Raw genomic sequence first — 19,280 nt, 5'->3', positions numbered from 1 at the left:
GAGGAGAGCTAACACCTATCCTTATGGCAGAACGTGAAGAGGACTTAAAAAAGCCTCTTAATGAAAGTGAAAGCTGAGAGTGAAAAAGTTGGCTTAAAGCTCAACATTCAGAAAACTAAGATCATGGCATCCAGTCCCATCACTTCACGGGAAATAGATGGGGAAACAGTGGAAACAGTGACAGACTTTATTTTGTTGGGCTCCAAAATCACTGCAGATGGTGACTGAAGCCATAAAATTAAAAGACTTATACTCCTTGGAAGGAAAAGTTATAACCAACCTAGACAGCATATTAAAAACCAGAGATATGACTTTGCCAACAAAGGTCCGTCTAGTCAAGGCTATAGTTTTTCCATTGGTCATGTATGGATGTGAGAGTTGGACTGTGAAGAAAGCTGAGCACCGAAGAATTGATGCCTTTGGACTGTGGTGCTGGAGAAGACTCTTGGAGTCCCTTGGACTGCAAGAAGATCCAACCAGTCCATCCTAAAGGAGACCAACCCTGGGTGTTCATTGGAAGGACTGATGCTGAAGCTGAAACTCCAATACTTTGGCCATCTCATGTGAAGAGTTGACTCATTGGAAAATACCCTGATGCTGGGAGGGATTGGGAGCAGGAGAAGGGGACGACAGAGGATGAAATGCCTGGATGGCATCACCGACTCAATGGACGTGAGTTTGGGTGAACACCAGGAGTTGATGATGGACAGGGAGGCCAGGCATGCTGCGATTCATGGGGTCACAAAGGGTCGGACATGACTGAGCGACTGAACTTAACTGAACTGAACTGAACTGAACATCTATCCTACACAAACTCTTTCAGAAAATTGAAGAGGAAGGTAAACTTCCAAACTCATTCTATGAGGCCACCATCACCCTAATACCAAAACCTGACAAAGATGCCACACAAAAAGAAAACTACAGGCCAATATCACTGATGAACATAGATGCAAAAACCCTTAACAAAATTCTAGCAAACAGAATCCAACAATATATTAAAAAGATCATACATCATGACCAAATGGGCTTTATCCAAGGGATGCAAGGATTCTTCAATATTCTCAAATCAATCAATGCAATATACCACATTAACAAATTGAAGGATTAAAACCATATGATTATCTCAATAGAAAGCAGGAAGAGAAGGAACATACCTCAACATAATAAAAGCTATATATGACCAACCCACAGCAAACATTATCCTCAATGGTGACAAATTGAAATCATTTCCCCTAAAGTCAGGAACAAGACAAGGGTGCCCACTCTCACCACTACTATTCAACATAGTTTTGGAAGTTTTGGCCACAGCAATCAGAGCAGAAAAAGAAATAAAAGGAATCCAAATTGGAAAAGAAGAAGTAAAACTCTCACTGTTTGCAGATGACATGATCCTCTACACAGAAAACCCTAAAGACTCCACCAGAAAATTACTAGAGCTCATCAATGAATATTGTAAACTTGCAGGATATAAAATCAACACACAAAAATCCATTGTATTCCTATACACTAACAATGAGAAAAAGTAAAGAGAAATTAAGGAAACAATTCCATTCACCATTGCAATGAAAAGAATAAATACTTAGGAATATATCTACCTAAAGAAAGAAGGCCTATATATAGAAAACTATAAAACATTGATGAAAGAAATCAAAGAAGACACAAAAGGATGGAGAAATATACCATGTTCATGGATTGGAAGAATCAATATAGTGAAAATGAGTATACTACCAAAAGCAATCTATGGATTCAATGCAATCCCTATCAAGCTATCAATGATATTTTTCACAGAATTAAAAAAAAATAATTTCACAATTTGTATGGAAATACAAAAAATCTTGAGTCGCCAAAGCAATATTGAGAAAGAAGAATGGAACTGGACGAATCAACCTGCTTGATTTCAGGCTATACTACAAAGCTACAGTCATCAAGACAGTATGGTACTGGCACAAAGGCAGAAACATAGATGAATGGAACAAATAGAAAGCCAAGAGATAAATCCACATGCCTATGGACACCTTATCTTTGACAAAGGAGGCAAGAATATACAATGGAGAAAAGACAATCTCTTTAACAAGTGGTGCTGGGAAAACTGGTCAACCACTTTCTAACACCATACACAAACATAAACTCAAAATGGATTAAAGATCTAAACATAAGACCAGAAACCATAAAACTCCTAGAGAAAAACATAGGCAAAACACTCCGACATATATCACAGCAGGATACTCTATGACCCACCTCCCAGGGTAATGTGAATAAAAGTGAAAAAAAAGAAATGGGACCTAACTAAACTTAAAAGCTTCTGCACAACAAAGGAAACTATAAGCAAGGTGAAAAGACAGCCTTCACAAAGGGAGAAAATAATAGCAAATGAAGCAACTGACAAAGAATTAATCTCACAAATATACAAGCAGCTCCTGCAGCTCCGTTCCAGAAAAATAAAAGACTCAATCAAAAAATGGGCCAAAGAACTAAACAGACATTTCTCTAAAGAAGACATACAGATGGCTAACAAACACATGAAAAAAAGCTCAACATCACTCATTATCAGAGAAATGCAAATCAAAACCACAATGAGGTACCATCTCACGCCAGGCAGAATGGCTGCTATCCAAAAGTCTACAAACAATAAATGCTGGAGAGGGTGTGGAGAAGAGGGAACCCTCTTACACTGTTGGTAGGAATGCAAACTAGTACAGCCACTATGGAGAACAGTGTGGAGATTCCTTAAATAACTGGAAATAGAACTGCCATATGACCCAGCAATCCCACTGCTGGGCATACAGACCGAGGAAACCAGAATTGAAAGAGACACGTGACCCCAATGTTTATTGCCAGGACTGTTTATAATAGCCAGGATATGGAAGCAACCTAGATGTCCATCAGCAGATGAATGGATAAGAAAGCTGTGGTACATATACACAATGAAGTATTACTCGGCCATTAAAAAGAACACATTTGAATCAGTTCTAATGAGGTAGATGAAACTGGAGCCTACTATACAGAGTGAAGTAAGTCAGAAAGAAAAAACACCAATACAGTATACTAAAGCATATATATGGAATTTAGAAAGATGGTAATGATAACCCTATATGCGAGACAGCAAAAGAGACACAGATGTATAGAACAGTCTTTTGGACTCTGTTCGAGAAGGCTAGGGTGGGATTATTTCAGAGAATAGCATTGAAACATATATATTATCATATGTGAAACAGATTGCCAGTCCAGGTTCGATGCATGAGACAGGGTGCTCAGAGCTGGTGCCCTGGGATGACCCAGAGTGATGGGATGGGGAGGGAGTTGGGAGAGAAGTTCAGGATAGGGAACACATGTACACCCATAGCTGACTCATGTCAATATATGGCAAATTTACAATATTGTAAAGTAATTAGCCTCCAATTAAAATAAATTTAAAAAACAAGAAGGAAAATAAAATAAATTTCTATAAAAGAACAGATATAGTTCAGTTGAGAACAAATTCAAAGTCTTAGGAATATAAATCATTAAACATGCATACATAATACCTGGACAGCTCCTCAAAACATTGGGATTAAAGAGAAGAATGATGATTTCTATAGAGAAATGTGAAAATCAAAAACACTGTCTTTTATCTGAAATACAGACTACTAGAAGCATAAGCTGAAGGGATTCTTAAGCAGCATAAATCAGTCAGGTAGACTGAAACAAACTCACCTACCTGTCAGGACCAAAGCAGAAGGTACTGCCAAGGTCTAAGGGGGGTAAGGCAGAAAGGTGGGAGATGCTTGGGGCCAGAGGCAGGTGGCAGCATCTTCACTGCTCCCCTGCTTAGCTGCAATGCAGTATGGAGCTCAGGAAAGAGGGAAAGATGTTTGTTGCTCACTCCACTTAAGTTCTAAGAAGTAGCTAAATAGCTTTCTTCTTAGCACTTCCTGGGTCCATGCCTCAAGGAATGCCATGGTTTCTATTAATATTCTCTGATTAAATCTGCCTCCACCCAATAATCTAAGCTGCTTTGAACACAGGCTGAATAAACCTGTTAGAAACTTGAGAAACTTTCCTTCTTAGATCAAAGTAAAAAAAAATGTAAAATATATCTAATTCTTACAAATGGTTTGTGTTTAGTTTGGTGGTGGTTCCTGTTGGCTGTTTCTAGCAGGGATGGTATAAACAATCCTATAGCCAAGAGATTTTGCTACCTTCCCACTAGGGGGACCTAAAGGAACAAGAGTGAAAATGCCAGCACTTCAGTTATCAGGCTATACTTGATGAGAGGTGTAGTTTATGGGAAGTTTATTTTCCAGTTTGCTTCAAGCAGGCACTGGTCAGCATTATTTTGGAGCCCCAGAAAAAAATTTCAAGCTATTCCAACAAATACACTTTTAGCATCTACTGTGAGAAAATCTAAGGCTAGATGTAATGAGGGACACAGAGATAAATTAAACAAACCTTCGATCAAGTGGCTTACAAATTAGTGGCTTTGGTGGTGAGTAGGGGGAGGGATGTAAAGTCTTTACAACTACCTATATTAGAGCTTATAATAGTGTGATAAAATATACAAAAATGTAAAATTAAGTGATATTCTATTGATAGGGAGGATAAGTCATAGTTAAGGGAGACATTTCTTGTTTAGTTGCTAAGTTGTGTCTGACTCTTTGTGACCCCATAGACTGTAGCCAGCCAGGCTCCTCTATCAGTGGGATTTCCCAGACAAGAATACTGGAGTGGGTTGCCATTTACTTCTCCAGGGGATCTTACCAATCCAGAGATTTAAACCCACATCTCCTGAATTGGCAGGTGGATTCTTTACCTCTGAGCCACTGGGGAAGCCCTAGGGGAGACATAAGAATTATGAAAAAATCTTATGAAAATCTCAGTACTGTGATTAATACAAAGTATGTCAGAAATCACTCAGGAGTTTAAGAAATCTACTGTTACTCAGTTCAGTTCAGTCGCTCAGTCATGTCCGACTCTGCAACCCCATGGACTGCAGCACGCCAGGCCTCCCTGTCCATCATCAACTCCCAGAATTTACTCAAACTCATGTCCATTGAGTCAGTGATACCATCCCACCATCTCATCCTCTGTCATCTCCATCTCCTCCCACATTCAATCTTTTCCAGCATTCAGGGTCTTCTCAAATGAGTCAGTTTTTCAAATAAGGTGGCCAAAATATTGGAGTTTCAGCTTCAGCATCAGCACTTCCAATAAATATTCAAGACTGATTTCCTTTAGGATGGACTGGTTGGATCTCCTTGCAGTCCAAGGGACTCTCGTGTCCAAGACGGATGGGTCATGATGGAGAATTCTGACAAAATATGGTCCACTGGAGAAGGGAATGGCAAACTACTTCAGTATTCTTGCCTTGAGAACAGTATGAAAAGGCTGAAAGATGAACTCCCCAGGTCAGTAGGTGCCCAATATGCTACTGGAAATCAGTGGGGAAATAATTCCAGAAAGAATGAAGAGATGGAGCCAAAGCAAAAACAACACCGAGTTGTGGATGTTACTGGCGATAGATGCAAGGTCCAATGCTATAAAGAACAATATTGCATAGGAACCTGGAATGTTAGTTCCATGAATCAAGGCAAATTGAAAGTGGTCAAACAGGAGATGACAAGAGTGAACATTGACATTCTAGGAATCAGCAAACTAAGATGGACTGGAATGGGTGAATTTAACTCAGATGACCATTATATCTACTACTGTGGGCAGGAATCCCTTAAAAAAAATGGAATAGTCATCAGAGTCAACAAAAGAGTCCAAAATGCAGTACTTGGATGCAATCTCAAAAACGACAGAATGATCTCTGTTCATTTCCAAGGCAAATCATTCAATATCATAGTAATCCAAGTCTATGCTCCAACCAGTAACGCTGAAGAAGCAAGTTGAACAGTTCTCTGAAGACCTACAAGACCTTCTAGAACTAACACCCAAAAGAGATGTCCTTTTCATTATAGGGGACTGGAATGCAAACGTAGGCAGTCAAAAAACACCTGGAGTAACAGGCAAATTTGGCCTTGGAGTACAGAATGAAGTAGGGCAAAGATTAATAGAGTTCTGCCAAGAGAATGCACTGGTCATAGCAAACACTCTCTTCCAACAACACAAGAGAAGACTCTACACATGGACATCACCAGATGGTCAACGCCAAGATCAGATTTATATTCTTTGCAGCCAAACATGGAGAAGCTCTGTAGGTCACCAAAAAAGAAAAAAAAAAGAGACCGGGAGCTGACTGTGGCTCAGATCATGAATTCCTTATTGCCAAATTCAGACTGACACTGAAGAAGTGGAGAAAACCACTAAACCATTCAGATATGACTGAAATCAAATCCCTTATGACTATACAGTGGAAGTGAGAAATAGATTTAAGGGACTAGATCTGATAGAGTGCCTGATGAACTACCATCACTAGGTTTCTGAATAACGAAAAACAGGAACAAATGATCTCTGCCAACTATAAAAAGCTTCCATATGCCAGGCACCTGATTCCAGTGGACGTTCTGGGAGGGCCATTGCCCCCCCACAGCTGGTCTTCCATAATGGAAATGGGAAGACCGTCATTTAGATGGCTATGATGGTTACTTTTATGAGTCAATATGAAGGGTGTTTTGGATGAAATTGGGCTTCCCAGGTGGCTCACATGGTAAAGAATCTGCCTGCAATGCAGGAGACCTGGGCTCAATCCCTGAGTCTGGAAAATCCCCTGGAGAAGGGGATGGCTACCCACTCCAGTATTCTTGCCTGGAGAATCCCATGGACAGAGGAGCCTGGCGGCCTATAGGCCATGGCGTCACAAAGAGTCGGCCACGACTGAGTGACTAACACTTTCACTTTCTTTTCACTTAGATGAAAAGAAATATTTAAATCAGTGAATGTTTGACACATTTAAATACTTAAAAAATATTTAAATCAGTGAATGTTGAGTACAGCAGTTTGCCCTCTGACTGGGCCTCATCCAATCAGTTGTATTGAAGGCTTGAAGAGAACAAAACGTCCAGCCTATCCGAGCAAGAGAGAATTTTCCAGAAAACTGCCTGTGGACTTCATGTGCACCATCAGCTCTCCTCGTTCTCCAGCCTGTGGGCCCACAGTACAGAATTTCAACTTGCCAGCCTCTATAATCATATCAGCCAATTCCTCATGACAATTATTTACATATATGTACACATTCTCTTGGTTCTGTTTTTACACATATGTGTGTGCATGTTAGTTGTTCAGTCGTGTCTGATTTTTGCAGCCCCATGGATGGAAGTCTGCCAGGCTCCTCTGTCCATGGAATTCTCCAAGCAAGAAAACTGGAATGGGTTGTCATTTCCTTCTCCAGGGGATCTTCCAGACTCAAGGATCGAACCTGGGTCTCCCACACTGCAAGCAGATTCTTTGCCATCTGAGTTATGGAGAACTGTAATACAATGACTCTTTGGCATACAGCAGGCAACTCAGATTTGTGTATAAGAGCACCAAATGATAATAGACTTTAGTAACTGCACCATTTCTTATCATATGTGGCTCTTACTGTGATACTAGCTAAATACATATCTCTTTAAGCACAATCATGTTCCCACAGGGAGAAATTTATTCCCTAGTGGTATAAGAGAGCCCAGCAAGAGCAAGCACTTTCATCTACAGTGAACTTTGGGAGTCAGAAAAACTTAAGTTCAACATCATAGTTCTACTATTTATTCACTGCATGAATATAGGCAGGCTTCTCGAAGGTCTCAGTTCCACATCTATAATATGACACTATTATAACCTATAGCACATAGTAAGATATTATACATGAAGTTTTGGGTTGGCCAAAAAGTTCGTCCGGGTTTTCCATAAGATGTTATGGAAAAACCTAAACGAACTTTTTGACCAACCAATATTTGGTGTCTGGAAAGCATGCTTTATTTTTTTTAATTGTCCTTATACTCACCATCCACATTGTCCAACTTACACTTTATTGTATTGTTTCAACATATCTGTATCCATATAGCCATCAACTTTTAACAGTTATATTCCAGGGACACATAACTATGAAGTTTCTGCTGTCCCCAAATGTTAGGGAAAGTTTCTTAACAGCCTCTTGATCCAATTTTCCAAGAATGGGAGAGTACCTCTTGAACCACAAGTAGAGTATACTTCCCATCTGTCCATTGTCCTGTCTAATCATTCATCATCTCCCATTTATACACAAACATAGGGTTCCCCTTGCAGAGAGTCATGTCAGAGATCTCACCTATCCTCGAAAATTTCTGAGAAAGGCATATACCATAAATCAGCATATGGGCCCTTGTTTCAACAATAAAAATGATTCCTTCAAGGACATAGAGCATAGACTGGTGTTTGCCAAGGGGGAGAGAGTTAGGGGAGGGATGGAGTTTGGGGTTAGTAGACATAAGTTTTTATATATAGAATGGATAATCAACAAGGTATTACTGTATAACAGAGAGAACTACATTCAACATCCTATGATAAATCATAATGGAAAAGAATATAACAAAAAAGAATGTAAGAATGTGTATGTGTATAACTGAATCACTTTGCTATACAGCAGAAATTAATACATCATAAATCAACTATACATCAATTTAAAAAATGATTAAAAATAATAAAAATGATTCTTTCTGAGAAAACCTGGAATTTCCTGTTGTTTTGTCCTAGATATGCAAAAGAAACAGATGTTATGACAAAACTGAGACATTTTGTGGTTTATATTCATTTGGGGGACATCTGAGAGAATTTGTATATTGAGTGCAGAGGAAAATAAGACTAAAGGAGCCGTATGTGGCAACAGTGATTATGGATGTGGCCCTGGAGCCATATAGCGATGAGTACCACTGCCTTATTTTGGAGTTATCTTTGGCCTCTTCCTACTTGCTCATTCCTGGATGACAAGGTCCTCCCTCAAGGGCCAATTATGTGTTCTGCTTTTCTGGACAGTGTTCCTCCAAATGTGGGATATATCTCAGATTCTCCTGGGCTCCAACTCAGATCCACTGAGACTGAATCTCAAGGGGTAGGCCTTGAGAATCTACATTTGTAAGGAACCTCCCCCTTATGCTGCTAACATACTGTAAAGCTTGATAATCACTAATCTAGACTAGAGGTGGATTACCATGAAGCTAATGAAGCATGCACACAATGAAGCTTTAGGGCCTCTAAACTTGCCTGGATCCCTTCCCAGAACCTTAATCTAATTTTTTTTCAATTGGTAAATCTTTATTCTTTTTCCTTAAAAAGCCCTCCTCTTTAAGCTTCAGGTTAAATACAATCCTTGGATGCATCCCTACTCTGGATCCTACTTGACAAGAAAATTAAACTTAAATCAGTTAAGCTATTAGATAATAAGAAACTTTATCATACCCCTCTCTCGGGTGTTTGCATTTTAGTAAAAATCTTTGGAAAGATTGAAATCTTCAAGTTCCAAAGAATAAATTCTCAGCAAAGGAAATACTGGCAAATGTCAAGGGAGGGAGTAGAGGAGGTTCTTATCAACACATCTCAAACCCAACTGGGTTTGCAGAAGATTTTCTGCCTTCTTGGGAGGCTGGCCATAGATTCCCAGCTACAGAATCTGTTTAAGGAAGTTCACTAACATTGAGCTCTTTGTATCTGGTCTCTTGTTTCATCCTGCTAAAGATCAAGGAAACAATGTAGACACAGGTTTAATAGAATGATATTCTCAACTGGGAAGTTTGCCTGCAGCCAACAATGACATTCTCAGAGAGGAAAAGGAGCAACCAAGTCCAGCAAGTATAAATTAACTGAATGAGAGGGTAACCCATGTTCTGAACAGATGTCTCTGCACAGAAGGCACATTGACATTAATTCCAACAACTGAAACATACAACCTTACAAGCTGAAACTCTTAATTAAGATGACTTTTGTCCTTGAAAGGTGACTAGAGAGAAGGGAAGAAGACCATGGCATTTGTAAATTCTCCTAAGGAAAAGCACCTCCAGACCTACTAGTTTGAGTGATGTAAATAGGACTTGTAAGCCGTGCCTTTTAAAGTAAACATGATTTTTCTTTGTGCTAGAAAAATCCAATCACTAAGAGAGATCTGAATACAAAAAGAACATTTGGGGATTTAAAAGTGCTTTGTGGTACTTCAAGGAAAGGAATTCATTTGAATTTCAGAAGTGAATTTTATGAAACTCATTGCTATGACTTAGGTTTTGTTTGAAATTGATTTGGATTTCTATTTATACTTATAGAGAACCTGCCCCGATGACCAGGATGGCTCAGGTATGTCTCTCTTCTCACTGTGGCCACTATCCTAGCACCCAATTACCTGAAATTGGCTGAAACACTGCAAATCCAACAGCTTTAGTATGTCACATGGATGTGCCATGTCACCTCATGGACCTTAACAAATTACATTACCTTAGTTTTGCTCTGCTCATTCTAAAGCAGATCCACTTCTCCACATTCAAAAATAACATGAATGCACAGTGAACAGAACTTATACTTTAATTTTTATCTCTATTAAGACAGTACTCTCCAGGCCATGTTTAGTGGACCACTAAAGTCTGACAAGATATTACCCCCACCACCCACGCTAACAAACAGTCAAAGAGTCGATGATCAAGTAAGTTTGGAAAAGAAGACATAACTTATCCCCATGTAGGAAAGTCACACCTTAAATTGTCATATGAAATAATATGATAAGTGATACAGCAAAGAAATCTATTAATATTTAACTTCACATTGGCATTCTTGATGTGACATCCCCTTTACACCCACGTTGCTAGGTTTGCCCTTTTATATTCAGATAGCTTGGTATTTGTCCACTGCCACAGTGTATCACAAATATGGTAGAGGAATACTTCTAACTCCTGTGGCAGCCCTATGGAGCTCCTCCAAGCCTTCCTCAGCTTCCACACCAGGAAAGAAGGGTCAGAGTATAGATCACAGTCATATGACAGCTAGATGCAGTTGTCTAAATAGCCTGTAGAGAGAAAACAGATTCTTTTCTGTGGGAAGGAAAACCCAGAGGAGATGGTTTAAGAAAAGGGTAATGGTTTAATTTGGACTAATAGTACCAAAACTATATAAAATGTAGGTTTGAGAATTATGCATCAGGAGATGGATTTTCCAGTCCCAACACCTCTTACCTTGCTTCCTATGATATAACCAAACCAACCTTAAGGTAATCAGTTATAAAAAAAGGAGAACAAACTGACCTTCCAGTTTCTAATCAAAGCTGAAAAGTATACTTTGGAAGATTAAATGGAAAACATTGCACAATAAGCCAATCAGCCCTTCACCATTTATTACAAACAAACAGCCAGATCTGAATCAATTTCAAAAGTAAATGAATAAAAACCAGTATCATATGCACTCCTGTTTTTACCCTGCTGCTGCTGCTGCTAAGTCACTTCAGTCGTGTCCGACTCTGTGTGACCCCACAGACGGCAGCCCACCAGGCTCCTCCGTCCCTGGGATTCTCCAGGCAAGAACACTGGAGTGGGCTCTCCAATGCATGAAAGTGAAAAGGGAAAGTGAAGTCGCTCAGTCGTATCTGACCCTCAGCGACCCCATGGACTGCAGCCTTCCAGGCTCCTCTGTCCATGGGATTTTCCAGGCAGGAGTGCTGGAGTGGGGTGTCATCGTTACCCTAGTCTTTCCCAAATTCAACTGTTGAACAACTGGCTCAGCAATCCTGACACTGATTCTACCCCTGGACTTAAGGTTTGCACTTTTCTCAATGTTTAAGCTCCAACTTATCCCCCACAGAATTTTCCTTGGCTCTCTAATCCTGTTCTTTTCAACTCATTTTCTCTTGTGCAGGAAATGCCCTGCTTCAGCTGAAAACCACACAGCACCCAACCCTTGCAGTTTCCCATTAACTGGCAACCATTTTGTCCACCCTTCCCAGGCCCACCTCCCATAAAAAAACTTCAAGGCAAAAACAGAAGGAGTGTGGTCAAAAATGCTATTCCATACTACTGCCATTTTAGGAACAGTCCACCTAAAATTACAGGCTCAGTTAGGAGAGTTAGTCCCAAGAACCAACGTAGGAATTAAATCAACAAAAAGCAAGGAGGGGAGAGTTGAGAGGTATCAAGCTCTAAACCAGTGATTCTCAATCTGAGAATCATAGATGCTAATCAGTTCTCATGAAGAGCTTGTCAATCCATGTGTATACTAATCCACTAACCAAATATTTTTAATATATGCAGAAGTTTTCATGGTTATTAATTAAATTCAAATTCATTAAAAATAATCCTGAATTAACAGAAACTATATGACATTATCCCCTGGAGGATGGCACAGTAACCCACTCCAGTATTCTTGCCTGGAGAATCCCATGGACAGAGAAGCCTGGCAGGCTGTGGTCCATAGGGTCTCAAAGAGTCGGACAGGACTGAAGCAACTCAGCACAGCACAGCACATAGACATTACAAAAGAAAAACAGAAAATGATAGCTATTTTCATGGAGGCAAGGGTGAAGAGGGGATAGTCTCATAAACTATTTTTATATGTAAAAGAAATCTTTATCCTTGAAAATTTAGGGACCACTGCTCTAATCCTAATGGCAAAGGTCAACTAACAAATGCACTATCTGATAGACTCGTAAATAATATATTATGTACAAGGTGAGAAAATGCAATTTAGTCTTAGTATAATGAAAAAGATGACAAATGAAATGAAATTTTGTTTCAGAGAAACTGAAGACATAAAGGCCCATATGTAATTTATGATAAAAATTGATAAAAAGCTTTCTACAATTGCAAAACCAATCATTTCAAAGAAATGTATTAAGGTTGCTATGACAACCCTAAGACTGAATTTGGAATTTAGGCAAGCAAAATCAATAGATTTTCTAATTAATACCTTCCAAATATTATTTATCCCTATGAACATCATTCATATGTAATAATTCAATTTCTACTGTTAGTTTTTGAGAACTCCACTATCTTTTCTGATTATTTCCAGAAACTTTCTCATTAACCTAGTCTCGTGTGATTTATTATACATTTCTTTCCTGGCACGAGGACAACCACAATTGCCATGATAGGTTCTTGTATACAAACCTGTAAATCTCTGATTCTAGATTTCTGTTTTAAACCCTGCATTTCTTTTACACGTCTGGTTTCTTTTAATAAAACGTAGAGAAGAAAAAGGGAAAGAAAAAAAAACAAAAAACCTGAATCTGCAAGGTGAATAAACAAGGAGAAAAAAAAAAGAAGCGAGAAAATGAGAAACAATAGAGAAATTGTCAGAAGAACAAATTACAGTATATGGAAGATCTTTTGAGTCTACAATCATGCACAGACACAATTCGATAATGATAAGGGAGGAGACATACAAAAAAAAACGGAAGGACCTTGCATATGAGAAGGGATTTTTCAAGCATGCATATAAAGTATGTACACATTGTGGTTACCACTGTAATTCATACTATGCATGAAGGTTAAACAGTGGATCATAGCTTCCTAGAAATTATACTTATTTTGCCTGAAAACAAATCCTTGAATACCTTTCATCACAATGCATTTTAGACTCACACAAAAAATCCTAGCTCCATAAAAAAAGCAACATATAAACAGGTACTTCACTAGAAGGTAGTCTCATTATTTTTCCCCTAGCTGTATGTTTTCTTTTCTGATAAACCTTTGTGGTAAAAGAGAATTTAGGCCCAAAATATAGTTTACAAAAAAAGAAGCCATTGATTTTGTAAGCTATAAAGGTTAAAATACTTCTGTGAAACATTCCCCCTAGAAGCTTTGTAAGTAACACTTTTCTCCAAAATTTTATGACAGCTGGTACAGCATGAAACCATATGTCTTTTTATATCTCCTAAATAAAAATGACTAATTTGACTTCTTAGCACTGATTCTCTGGAGACAGAGTTAAGAGAATCCCCACAGATTTATCTGGTTCTTATTATATTTGAACAATGTCTGCTTTTACACCAGAAACAATTGTGCTAGCCATCTGTCTGCAAATATTTGTAAAGAAAATTACAAAATATACCTTTATATACTTCAGATATCTTTTTAGAATTGAGCATTTTGGGTGACTTACATCACAAAACTCCTCAGAGTGATCTGGTATTACCTACTAGAGAGAAGAGATGACATCTCCATAGTGGATTTCAAATAAAAAAAATCACCAAATGTTAGAGCTAGAAGCACCCTCAGAGACTTCTACTGTCCAGCTCTTTCCTTTTAAAGTTAGAACCCTGAAACCCAAGGAGGTTAAACAATTTGACAGTGCTCACAGTGCTATTTTTCAACGGAAACAAAGCTGGAAGCCAAGTTTTCTGACAACATGTCCACTGTTATTTGCATTAACCGCACCATTCCACCGGAAGCCCCTCCCCTGTGGAGAAATCCAACTGTGGAGCTATAGCTGGCAATGCTTAGAAGTTTAAATCAGGACTGAAAGTCCATTAAAAAACCCTGGATTCTATCTCATAGCACCAATTAGATGAGAGAGGATTCTGGCCACCTCTATCCGGGTAACTGCTCACTGGATACTCCAAGCAGGAGGTAGGCTGCCAAACAGTCCCTGTATATCCTGAGAGCCTAGGGTCAATTCTATTCAATAAAAGGCCACCAAAAACACACTTGTGTGTTGAACAAGTTGGGCACATTACTTGGCATGGTGCAGAACACAGAGCAAAGGGAACATCTCAGGAAGAGGATGTTAGAAAGAACATATTACACAATTGGGGATTAGGATGTGCAAAGTAAGGGAAAGTCTTAGGAAGCAGAAGTTCCCTCTAGATTAGAAGCAATCAGAAAGCAAGACAATTCTATGACTGGGTGTATCAAGAAATCTTATCAATAGTGTAAGCAGGATGGAGAGACGACTCTACACATGGACATCACCAGATGGTCAACATCGAAATCAGATTGATTATATTCTTTGCAGCCAACGATGGAGAAGCTCTATACTATACAGTCAACAAAATCAAGACCAGGAGCTGACTGTGGCTCAGATCATGAACTCCTTATTACCAAATTCAGACTTAAATTGAGGAAGGTAGGGAAAACCACTTGGAGAAGGAAATGGCAACTCACTCCAGTATTCTTGCCTGGAGAATCCCAAGGACAGAGGAGCCTAGTGGGATGCCATCTACAGGGTCGCACAGAGTTGGACACAACTGAAGCGACTTAGTTGTAGTAGTAGGGAAAACCGCTAGACCATTCAGTATGACCTAAATCAAATCCCTTATGATTATACTGTGGAAGTGAGGAATAGATTTAAGGGCCTAGATCTGATAGATAGAGTGCCTGATGAACCATGGAATGAGGTTCATGACATTGTACAGGAGACAGGGATCAAGACCATCCCCATGGAAAAGAAATGCAAAAAAGCAAAATGGCTGTCTGGGGAAGCCTTACAAATAGCTGTGAAAAGAAGAGAGGTGAAAAACAAAGAAGAAAAGGAAAGATATAAGCATCTCAAGGCAGAGTTCCAAAGAATAGAAAGAAGAGATAAGAAAGCCTTCTTAAGTGATCAATGCAAAGAAATAGAGGAAAACAACAGAATGGGAAAGACTAGAGATCTCTTCAAGAAAATTAGAGATACCAAGGGAACATTTCATGCAAAGATGGGCTCGATAAAGGACAGAAATGGTATGGACCTAACAGAAGCAGACGATATTAAGAAGAGGTGGCAAGAATACACAGAAGAACTGTACAAAAAAGATCTTCACGAAACAGATAATCATGATGGTGTGATCACTCATCTAGAGCCAGACATCCTGGAATGTGAAGTCAAGTGGGCCTTAGAAAGCATCACTATGAACAAAGCTAGTGGAGGTGATGGAATTCCAGTGGAGCTATTTCAAATCCTGAAAGATGATGCTGTGAAAGTGCTGCACTCAATATGCCAGCAAATTTGGAAAATTCAGCAGTGGTCACAGGACTGGAAAAGGTCAGTTTTCATTCCAATCCCAAAGAAAAGCAATGCCAAAGAATGCTCAAACTACCGCACAATTGCACACTTCTCACATGCTAGTAAAGTAATGCTCAAAATTCTCCAAGCTAGGCTTCAGCAATACATGAACTGTGAACTTCCTGATGTTCAAGCTGGTTTCAGAAAAGGCAGAGGAACCAGAGATCAAATTGCCAACATCTGCTGGATCATCGAAAAAGCAAGAGAGTTCCAGAAAAACATCTCTTTCTGCTTTATTGACTATGCCAAAGCCTTTGACTGTGTGGATCACAATAAACTGTGGAGAATTCTGAAGAGAGGGGAATACCAGACCATTTGACCTGCCTCTTGAGAAACCAATATGCAGGTAAGGAAGCAACAGTTAGAACTGGACACAGAACAACAGACTGGTTCCAAATAGGAAAAGGAGTATGTCAAGGCTGTATATTGTCACCCTGCTTATTTAACTTCTATGCAGAGTACATCATGAGAAATGCTGGACTGGAAGAAACACAAGCTGGAATCAAGATTGCCGGGAGAAATATCAATAATCTCAGATATGCAGATGACACCACCCTTATGGCAGAAAGTGAAGAGGAACTAAAAAGCCTCCTGATGAAAGTGAAAGAGGAGAGCGAAAAAGTTGGCTTAAAGCTCAACATTCAGAAAATGAAGATCATGGCATCTGGTCCCATCACTTCATGGGAAATAGATGGGGAAACAGTGGAAACAGTGTCAGACTTTATTTTGGGGGGCTCCAAAATCACTGCAGATGGTGATTGCAGCCATGAAATTAAAAGACGCTTACTCCTTGGAAGAAAAGTTATGACCAACCTAGATAGCATATTCAAAAGCAGAGACATTACTTTGCTGACTGAGGTCCATCTAGTCGAGGCTATGGTTTTCCAGTGGTCATGTATGGATGGGAGAAAAGGCTGGACTGTGAAGAAGGCTGAGCGCCGAAGAATTGATGCTTTTGAACTGTGGTGTTGGAGAAGACTCTTGAGAGTCCCTGGGACTGCAAGAAGATCCAACCAATCCATTCTGAAGATCAGCCCTGGGTGTTCTTTGGCAGGAATGATGCTAACGCTGATACTCCAGTACTTTGGCCACCTCATGCGAAGTGTTGACTCATTGGAAAAGACTCTGATGCTGGGAGGGATTGGGGGCAGGAGGAGAAGGGGACGACCCAGCATGAGATGGCTGGATGGCATCACTGACTCGATGGCATCACTGACTCAATGGACGTGAGTCTGAGTGAACTCCGGGAGTTGGGGATGGACAGGGAGGCCTGGCGTGCTGCGATTCATGGGGTCCCAAAGAATCTGACACGACTGAGCTACTGAATTGAACTGAACTGAAGCAGGCTGGATGAAGTTAAGTCTATACATGTGACCCTTGAACCGTGTAGAGTTTAGGGGCACCGCCCCCGTGTGGTCAAAAACCCACATATAACTATACAGCAAGTCCTCCATGTCCAGGATTCTGTATCCTCAGAGTCAACCCATGCACATTACATAGCACTAGAGTACATTTTTAAAAAAATGTATTTGGTTGTATCAGGTCTTGGTTGTGGCACACAGGCTTAGTTGTCCCACGGCATGCGGGATCTTAGTTCCCCAACCAGGGATCGAATCAGCATCCCCTGCATTGGAAGTCAGATTTTCTACCACTGGACCACCTGGTGTTTCATGGAGTACATATTTATTGGAGAAGAATCTGCATATAAGTGGACCCATGCAGTTCAAGCTCATGGTGTTCAAGAGTTAACTGGAAGTGGCAGAACTTCGCTGGCAGTTCAATGTCTGAGATTCTGCGCTACCAATGCAGGGGGCCTGGGTTACTTCCTTGGCTGGGAATTAGATACCACATGCCACAACTAAGAATTCATATGCTACAACTAAAGATCTTGTATGCTGCAAAGAAGACTGAAGATCTGCGAGCTGCAACTAAGACCTGGCACAGCCAAATAAATCTTTTTTTAAAGAGTTAACTGTAATTGGTTAATAAATATCGCTCATTGTAGCTGAGAGAGACAGAGGCATTTGGGGTTGTGTGGACTGCACAGCGACCTTGTTTTATTCTCACTCCATTACCGTCTCCAAGTGACTTTGTCTCGTATTGGTGTTCATGTCCTGTGATGTTCTCCAACAGCAGAATGAGATATAGCTGTTAGTCACAGTCCAAGTTGAAGTAGTATACATAATGAACTCGGGTGGCCCTGGCCTGCATCAGCTTGGTGCAGGGCTTGGGTTCCAGGCCAGAGATTGAGGCTGGGTCGTGGTGGTGAAAGCACCAGATCCTAGGCACTAGACCAGTGGTCAGTGACAAGAGCCCTGGCCCTTCGGCTTTCCAGAAAAGAATTTCGACAAAGACAGAAAGTAGCAAAGCAAGTAAAGTATTTACTAGGAAAGAAAAGAGTACAGTACATGCGGAAATACACATGGACAGACTCAGAGGGAAACTCCCTGAGTCACACCCTCGTGGCGGTTTGAATTACTTTTATGGGGCATTTCTTCCACATTTCCTTTGGCCAATCATTTTAATTTCCTAGTTCACAGTTCATATTTGGTGTATCTCAGGATCCTCCCATGTGTGCACAGCAATCTCTTAGCAAAGATGGATTTTACCAAAAAGGCATATGGGTAGAGCCTCCAATGAGCCTTTTCCCATGCATGTGTAGTCGGGGAGGTCTCCTGATTTTGAGAAACATGTGGCCTGAGCAGGGCCCAGCCTCCTCCCTTAACTGTTCTGCTATTCTTGTCTTGGAGTTTCGCTTGGTCAATAGGGAATGAATCTCCAACTGCTTTACTGGGGGCGGGGGAGTGGGGTTGGGGGGGATCAGGGGTCGGGGGAAATGGAGAAATCTAACTCCTGCCTCAATAAGACCTAGCTGAGAGCATCAGACCAGTTTCTGGATATCAGGGCTTATTCAGTAGATGGGGCAGATGAACAGACCTATGACTCCCAGGTACCAATCTTGCCTAGACCTCCAATGGAATGTCTGAGTCATTATAAAGAAAACTTGCAAATCTGCTTTTACAAAATCAAACAATCAGATCAAAGCAGCACAAAGCAGCATTTCCTCTCTACTAGGGTCACAGCAACCCACTCCAGTGTTCTTGACTGGAGAATCCTAGGGACGGGGGAGCCTGGTGGGCTGCCATCTCTGGGGTTGCACAGAGTCGGACACGACTAAAGCTACTTAGCAGGGTCACAGTAACTGTAAATTGAAAAACAAGATGAATGTAACACCTGAAAGAATCAAGTTTGAATCCTGGCACTGCTTCTTGGTAACTATGGGACTTGGTAGATAAGTAACTCTGACACCCTCAAAGCCACAGGATTGAATAAGATAAAGTAATTTGTCTCAAGAGACTCACAATTAGGCCATCCCAAATGGCTGTCTCTTCCCC

The 19,280-nt window shown here is 40.3% G+C and overlaps 1 pseudogene; it reads right to left on the bottom strand.

The window, feature by feature from the left end:
• Positions 1-4,100: 4,100 nt before the first annotated feature.
• LOC102190669 overlaps positions 4,101-19,280 on the bottom strand; it is a 61,244-nt pseudogene continuing 46,064 nt past the window's right edge.

Source organism: Capra hircus, assembly GCF_001704415.2.
Source record: "Capra hircus breed San Clemente chromosome X unlocalized genomic scaffold, ASM170441v1, whole genome shotgun sequence".
NCBI lineage: Eukaryota > Metazoa > Chordata > Mammalia > Artiodactyla > Bovidae > Capra > Capra hircus.
Note: the sequence above shows the minus strand (reverse complement) of the source record. Positions and strands in the feature narration are given on the sequence as shown.